Source organism: Vulpes vulpes, chromosome 6 (assembly GCF_048418805.1).
Source record: "Vulpes vulpes isolate BD-2025 chromosome 6, VulVul3, whole genome shotgun sequence".
NCBI classification, from domain to species: Eukaryota; Metazoa; Chordata; class Mammalia; order Carnivora; family Canidae; genus Vulpes; species Vulpes vulpes.
This window is the reverse complement of record NC_132785.1, coordinates 25,472,474-25,481,761: the sequence shown is the minus strand read 5'-3', so window position 1 is coordinate 25,481,761 and position 9,288 is coordinate 25,472,474.

Sequence of the window (9,288 nt, the reverse complement as noted above, 5' to 3'; positions counted from 1 at the left end):
TTTTTGCTTCTGTGTTCATGAGAGATGACTATCTATGCATATATTTTTACAACATTACTTTTAGATTTTAGCCTTACGATTATAGTAGCCTCATACAATATGTTCTGGGGGAAAAACTCTGAAATATTGATGCTTTTTTTCTTTGAATGTTTGATATAATTCTCAAGTACAACAATCTAGTTTTGGAGTTTTCTTTATGAAAAGGATTTAATAAACAACTAAATCTACTTAATGTATCAGATATTATATACTTCCCCCATTATGTGATATTTTATTCTTCTAAATTGCTGCTTTCTTTTTAGCGTTGGTTTTTAAATGTTTTAGAATGTACTTAGTATAGTTTTCTTTGTACTTACTTGGCTTGGAGTTTACTGAGCTTCATCAGTTTATAATTTCATGATTTAGGAAATTTTCATCATGATTTTTAAATTTTTTCTGCTCTTTTTTTTCTCTCCATTTCTCTTTCTGTGACTTTAATTACATGTATTTTATAGACTGCTTGATTCCCCAGTGAGGTTCTTTCATTTTTTTCTGAATATGTTTCCTTTCTATCCTTCAGATTAGATAATTTCCTTTGATATATTTTAGGTTCATTGGGCATTTGTTTTTACTTTCTCATGATGTCCATTAGTTAATATTTAATTTCAAATATTTTATTGTTTTGTTTTAGAATTCCTATTTGGTTTGTTTTTAGTGATCTATTTTTAGGCTGAGAGTTTCATGCATTCATTGATTCTTGTCAAGTTTTCCCTTATGCTACTACATATGGTAAATAGACAACATCTTTTTACATGAAACCTCTATCAGAGTCACCTTTGGATTGTTTTCTCTACTTTTTTCTTGCCTTTGGATCACATTTTTCCATTTTTTCAAGTCTTTGGTAATTTTTAAATATATCTTGGGCACTCTGATACACTATAGAAAATCTAATAAAATAAGATAAGAGGCAGAGGAAGGCAAACCATAGAGACTCTTAACTATAAGGAACAGAATTGATGGAGGGGTGGCGGGTGGGGGGAAGGGATAATTGGTTGATGGGCATTAAGGAGGACACCTAATGTAATGAGCACTGAGTGTTATATGCAACTGATGAATCACTGAATTCTAACTCTGAAGATAATAATATCCTATTAAAAAGGGAGAAGGAGAAGGAGGAGGGGGAGGAGTGGGTGAGGGAGGAGAAAGAGAAGAAGGAGGAGGAGGAAGGAGAAGGAGGAGAAGGAGGAAGAAAAGGAGGATAGGAAGAGGAAGAGGAAGAAAAGGAAGAGAGTCATGGGATCACACCTAAGTAATTCTAAGAGAAAAGGCAGAAGAAAATGATACACTTTAGAAAATGTAGAAGTAATACACTTCAGTACACTGAAGAAGATTTTCTCTTCTCTGTTTTGTAAAAACAGACAACCTGGGTAGGCTCACATTCCCAAATCTGTCTTCTAGCGGTGGGCAGAAATTGAGACTGCTCATTTCATTTGGTTTTTCAGCAGTTACTTATTGCAGGACAATTTGCAAATACACATCTGTGTTCAACCAGGGTTTGGGCTGATAATGCTATGTTAACTGAATTTCTGGTCTGACTCTCCTTTTTGCCCAAACTTTCTTGCTGTGCTAAACTAAAACAACATTTGGTTAGTAAAGACTTAATAAAGTAAAATTATCCTGAATTGGATAAATTTTGTATCAGTGAAAAGCTCTGGCTCCTAAATTGTGTAAATAGATATTTATAGTCTACTCTAGGTTTCAAGTATAACTTCAGATGACCCCAAACAATTTTGTCATTGGAAAATATGTTAAATCATCCCATAGAATAAGGATTTTGAGTCAATAGGTATAAATGTACAAGTATGTAAGGAAGTAGACAGGAAATCTGTAGGTGGCCCACAGTAGTTCTCTATATAGGCTCTGTCATCATTTTTGTTTGTCTCACTGTCCCAGAAATGTTCTAATTGGGACATGTATCCAATCTCTTCTTTCAAAACTACTTTATATATAACTTTTTAAATTGTCACTATGATAAAAAAAACTGAAATATTTTTACAAATTAAATTAATATGAAGATGATAGTAAATGTGGATGACATGGGAGAAACTGATTTTTACTCTCTGCTTTACAATTTAACATAATAAATGATGAAGCAGGAAGCAAGTAAGGCTTAATAAGACTTAAAGTTTTATGTATAAGAAGGGCTTTTCAGTTATTTAACCATTATTATGGCTTATTTTCTGTTTTAATTTGTTTACTTCTCACTCATTGGTTTACATTTCTTTATTCATAAATAGAAATATGTGATGAAAAAAAAAGAAATATGTGACAGTGGAGAGCATTTATAAGTTGTATCCTTGGGTTTTTATTTCAGAAATTAAAAACTTTAGATGTTGAAATTTCATTTTGAGGGAAAAGGACTACATGGATAGCAATTAATTACTATATACATAAAATGGCAAAGGATAAAGTAGGCAAGATTATTTCATGCTGTTAGAAGTTAGGAGAGTGTAGTGGCTGAAAGCTAACTCAAAGAGGCTGTCCCACAAATTGGTAATATTTGTTTCCTTGATATGTTTATCAAATGAGAAAGTTCAGTTTGTGAATTAGTAAATGGCACAATTATATTTTAACTTTCTTTTTTTTTTAATTTTTATTTATTTATGATAGTCACAGAGAGAGAGAGAGGCAGAGACACAGGCGGAGGGAGAAGCAGGCTCCATGCACCGGGAGCCCGATGTGGGATTCGATCCCGGGTCTCCAGGATCGCGCCCTGGGCCAAAGGCAGGCGCCAAACCACTGCGCCACCCAGGGATCCCCAATATTTTCACTTTCTATATGTACAAGTAGAGTTGTATATACAGGTGTATGGTTAGAACTATATGCTAAATTAGGTAGTTGTATATATTAGAAGCATTAAAAGAGAAATGTAGATTAAAGTTGGTAGTAAAGAAGATGGAGAAATGAAGATTGAAGTTTATTATTAAAACTAAGAAGGAAGAAAGTGATGGGATCAGACCTGAGTAATTTTAAGAGAATAGGCAAAAGAAAATGATTAATGAAGGAGACTGACAAAGGTAGGGCAAATAGTAAATTAAAAGAATAATGTATCATGGAAGTCAAGATATGAATATTCACAAAAAAGAGTGAGAATTAACTATACAGAATATTCCTGAGTAGTCAGGTTAAATGAGATATAAAAATATTGTTCATTGATCATAGTATTAAAAAAGTCTATAAGAACCTTAGCCTCAGAAGGTTTTAATGATATGTTGTTGGCAGTCAAATTGAGAGAAAAGTTTGTTGAAGAATAAGTGAGAGATAAGGAAGAGAAGGCAGTGTATATAGTCAGCAACTGGTTGGATTTTATAAAAGAGGTAGAGCAGCGGTAAGAGTTTTATGTAGGGTATACAGGATGTATAAGTGCTATTGGGAAGGATCCAAAATAAATGAGAAGTTGAAAATGTAGAAGAGCAAAGAGATAAGAAGAACATAGTACCTTCAGGAGATGGGAAGTTCTGGCATCCAGAACAAATATGAAGGGTCTTACCTTTGTTAGGAAGAGGAATAGTTCTTATGTTGAAAAAAAAAAAAAGGAGCTAAGGCATAGAAAACTAGTGTGATTGTAGGTGGCTTTGTAGATTACTGGTGCTAAGATGGGGGACTTCCCTTCTGCTAGCTCCTCAGTGAAAGAGATATTGAGTGGGATGAAAGGAATAGGGACTGGTAGTATAAAGAGAACTTAAGACTGCAGTAATGAGTCGTAATGGTAAATGAATTCTTAGGAGTAAATAGGTGGAATGGAAGCAAAGTCTCTGGAAGACATTCATAGTGGTATCAAGGGTAGGAGAAAACAACTATAATTATCTTCAGTGAATTAGAAGCAAATAACATAGTCCATAGATGATAGCAGCAAGAAGAGGGATACTGTGAAGTGCCTAATAAATTTCAAAAGAACAAGAATTTTCACAAAACTTGAGACTTAGTGGTCTGGGACAATGAATAGAAAAAATGACACTAATGCCACTTTCAGAACAAATGTAAAGAAAACTTTCATTTAAGAAGCATGCAGTAAAGCCAGTTTTATTTTTGCTAACACAAGGCAGTGTTCAGAGAAGAGTTTTAAAGTGGGGAAGAGTATGAAGCACACAGATCCAGAGGTCAAGGAATATAGTAGGAGTATTCAAGAGGGAGGGGAGCATGGAGAGCTTAGGCCAAAGAAACAGATGCACAAAGAATTATGGGATGGATTATGAGTTAGGGATTATAGAGAGGCCCTTGTTTTGGCAGTGAGCAGTGTAAATATGGTGTGTGAGTCCCAATAAATTCAGTGGAGATAATGTCTTAGAACAATGACTTCCTTATCTTCATGTTTGCTTCAAACACAGTGTATGTATGTATGTATGTATTTGTGTGTGTGTGTGTGTGTGTGTGTAGTCAAGAGTTCTTCACTAATAGTATATGTGTGAGAGAAAGAAGATTGAGAATGATAAACATTGAGTATGATCACCGGGAATTTAGGTATTAACAGCTATTTGTAACAGATCCAACCTTCATTTTCGAGGCTGGTTTTTGATGTGACTATTGGGGCTGGCTGGTGATTGATGCTCTTTCTATATTCAAGTGGATGTAGTTTTAGATTGGAAAAAGGTTGAAGGCTTATTTGGACAGTGTTGGTGCTAATTCAGGGGGAAAATTTTTTCCTTCCCACAAGATGAAATATTGCAATCAAATAGGATAAAAATACCATGTTAACTCCCCCTCATTTCCCAGAGAGCTTTGCAAAAACACTTTCAGCTGTTTTCCAATACTTTAGTTTCTTTTTAATGCAAAGGAATATACATGAGTCCATAATATCTTCAAGATATAAAAAGAAGAGCATAAAATTTAGAATTATTTTCCTAAGACAGAAACAGAAATAAATGGGATAATCTACTATTTAAATCCCAAATGTCACCAAGATCTGACTTTTTCTCCAGCACTCCTTCGGTGGTATATATCAGTCTGACAGTGAAAGGACACTCTAATTCCTGTGTCATACCCCGGGGAGTGACATTTGTGTAGAATGTCAAGTTCTAGGAACTTGCTGTTAATTACTATGCTTTCCAAGATATTCTTAATTTAATATGAATTAGTAGATTTGTGTCAGTATCTTCCTTCTTTACATGATACAATATCATTTCTAACGTATCCCGAGCTCCAGCCCCCATCAAATTTTGAAGTGACCTTTTGTTGAACTGACAGATCTAAGATTATATCAATTATGAATTGCAATGTATTATCAATCAAAATGTTACTCATCAGGCTGCTTTTTCTGCTCTGATCAAATACATCCCCAGAAGTGATAATCCTGTATTTGAAAATATGAGACAAAGAATTTCATTCTATCGATGAATGCATATAGTTTTTCAGTAATGTTAATGCATGAATTACATGTATGTGTCATGTTTAGAGAAAATCTTTTACAGGTGATATTAAAGATTTATCATTAATTTTTAAAAGAGGATTAAAAGATGAAATGGCCTGGCAGAGTTTTAGTATATAAGTTATTAAAGATGATCATACCTAAGAAAAAAAATAATTAAAAAACAGACTCTTAAATACAGAGAACAAGCTAGTGGTTGCCAGAGGGGAAGTGGATGGGGGACAGATGAAATAGATGAAGGGGATTAAGAGTACACTTACCATGATGAGCACTGAGAATTGTTGAATCATTATGTTTTACACCTGAAAATGATATAACACTGTACTTAATTCTACTTCATTAAAATAAATAAATACATAAATGAAAAAAAATTAAAATTATACCTTAGACATTTACAGTTTTGAGAAGGACATTTTTAAATTTTATAACTATCCTAGTTAGAGTTGATATGATGGTTTGTGTTACCTGATATCTCACAACTGCAGTGAAGCATGATATATATTCATGTACCTGGACACTTGGTTTCCAAACAAAATGATAGTCCAACAGAGTAAATAGTTGCATAATATGTTGGGTTGAAAGTGTACATTATTATAAACAAAATTCAGAGAAACACCTTTTCCATTTTCTTCCTCTGTCCCAAGTATTTCCAAATCAGTTATGCATTCTATATAATCCGCGGTGTGTTAGAATTGAGAATAGAGGAGACATCCAAGGAAACAACCTCCACTCTTTACCCTGCTCTGTATATTGTCCTCGGGCTAGGCTTCAGATCTTGGTGATGGAGATGCTGCCTAGATCTCATCCTCCACTGTTGCCCAGTGCCTTTTTATAGTTATAAACTGTACAACCATTGGGTTATTGGAAAGTTATAAAGTAGGTGGATTTGGTAAAAATATCATCTTTCCTTAAGTTGTATAAATAGATACTTAAGGCTTAATTTAGATTTCAAATTGAAGTTCCCTTAATTTTTCATTTTCTGTCTCCTGCTAGTGTCTCAGTGAGAAGGAAGGTGGTTTTTAATAATTATTTCCCTTTAATGAGTGATCTGTTCAGACTGTCATGGGTGTTCAGATTTGAGATAGGTTAAAACTCTTCCCCAGTGTCTCCAAATGCTTAGAAAGGTATTATGTATACTTGAAGTACAGAGTTTTAGCAGCCATTTATCTATCTATCTATCTATCTATCTATCTATCTATCTATCTATCATCTATCTATCTATATCTATCATCTATCTATCATCTATCTATCTATCATCTATCTATCATCTATCTATCTATATCTATCATCTATCATCTATCTATCTATCTATTATTTATTTATTTATTCAGTTAGAGATCTTATATCTACTCTCAACCCTCACAGCAAACTCAGTATCTGAGATGCAGCTCTATCTTATCCATGTGGCGTGTTCTTTGTTCCCCATAGTTTTGTTGTATGCTTAGCCAATGCTGCGTCCAACTCATTCTCTATTTTTCTGAGCTATGCTCACTGATTTCACATTGCACTGGGCAATGCTGTCTCTCTGGAATCTCTTGGTCCCTTGTTGCAATCTCAAAATAAGAATGAATAAGTGACTGGAAATCCCATTCAAATGCAAAGTGGGAAAATGGTATTTTTCTTAGTTTAAAAATCTGTGTAACTGAGCATGAGAGACTCGTGCTTTTTGATGACTTAGAAGATGGCTCTTCCATCTACTAGAATTATGTCAATATTCTGAGAATGGGCCTGGAGAAAAGGTGCATCTGTACCGCTTCTTAATACGAGTCCAATAATGAATGTTGCATGCCAATCATGCAGAACTGGTACGAAGGTACTGCAACATGTAGTTAGCACTGGGAAAGCAGTAAGGCAGCAGCTGGTTTTGTGTACCATTGGAAGGGCACTCTGCAGTTCCTCCTGAAATATATTTCTGAGAACCCACTCAGAGTTTAATCTTCAGTTATGAATATGATATATTGTGTGCTACTCTGTGATAGGTATTGATTGAATAATGCCATGGATTTTTTTACTCTAGCTTTTTCCTTCTATGATACTGACACCACTGGTGTTAGATGGTGTATGGAAGTCTTTCTGTGGCTGGCAAATCAGGGCATAATGCAAGTGTTTTTATAATTCTCTCAGATGTGGGATCCCTGGGTGGCGCAGTGGTTTGGCGCTTGCCTTTGGCCCAGGGCGCGATCCTGGAGACCCGGGATTGAGTCCCACATCAGGCTCCTGCTGCATGGAGCCTGTTTCTCCCTCTGCCTGTGTCTCTGCCTCTCTCTCTGTCTCTCTGTGACTATCATAAATAAATAAAAATAAAAAAAATTCTCTCAGATGTGTTTGCATGAACAGAATCCAAGAATTGGATAAAGATTGGAGGATATCATTTGAGGGTCACTGAACCAACAGAGCTAAGGTGAAGATCTAGAATATTGAGAAAATTTGAGGTTGAAGCAGTTATAACAGTATCATGCATTGAACATACCGGACAGAATGAGGATAGAAACAGAGGAATGGATACCTACCACAGGCAAGAGCAGAATGAACAGATTTGAGGAATGCATCCAATAATATGTTGACAAACTGTTCTGTGAGCTGCAGTAGATATAGGAGCAGCTGTTTACTTCCTATTCTATGGGAGTAAGAACATGTAGTCAAGAAGCCATGTTAAGTAGACATTCAATTTTGTCCCCTTTCAGAAATTTCTGTCATTACTGGTAACTTCAGTTTCTCCTTTTCTCCTAATCCCTTTTCCTTGCAGACAGTTTAGGTGATTTTCAAAGCAACAAGCTCATTGTTTTTTTATTCTGCTTTTTTTTTTTTTCTGTCAAACTTGAATGGTTTGATCCATTCAAAAGATTAGTGATGGAAATCAATTTTCTCCCCTTGTGACTTTCACTCCATTTCAAACCCACATCTCAACATCCAAAGCACTCTTGTAATCCTGTATCCATTTCTCCCCCTCTTTTTTCCCTCTAGTAACTTCTCTGATCAAATGTTTGCTTTTTTCCCCCTTCTCATCTTTATTCTTTTTCCTCTTGAGTAAATAATTTTTTCTGCACATCTGTCAAATGCTCTGTCATTTCTCCTTTAGTTCTTTCCTGCCACAGAGCTTAGTCTTACACATCTAAAGACCAAGGTTGAATCAGCTGAGACTCAGGAAGAATCAAAGAAACAAGACACCATACTTCCATGGACTTGTCTTTTCCGTCCATTGTCTTTACTGCTTTTTATTCTGTTAAACGTGAGTATACTAATATCCTTTATTACTATTTCTTACAGAAAACAGCATCATCCATTTACTTTAGATTTTTGGCTAATGGTTTGACATTAAAAGTTTATTCCTTTTACTTGTTATTTCAGGGGAAAAAAAGTTTTATGAAGCGCTAAGCAAAAGAGAAATACAAGTAATAGAAAAAAATAAAAGCCAAACACAAGTAATAGAGAATTTTGTTCTTTGGTTGAGTATAATTCAATAGCATACTAAATATAGAACTTGTTTTTTTTTTTCTTTTAAGATTATTCTACTAAAGCCTTTCTTACAAATGAGAAAAAGTAAGCTAAGCTAATGTAAATGGTATGCCCCGTGTGGCTAATATGAGTATCTGTTTCTCCTCAATTTAAGGTTCTTACTTCACAAAGTTAACAACAGAAAATGAATGTGTATATGTACACTTTATGTGTGTATAGATATATATCATTAATATATATCTATTATATTATTATATTATTAATATATATTATATATAATTATATATGGATATAGTTAATTTTTGAATAAATAAATTTTATGAACTAATCTCACATACTAGGGGTAAACATGATATAGCAATATGAAGTGGGATGCTGGTGTTTCAAAAATTATGTCAGGCAATATTAAATGAAAATTAATTTCATTT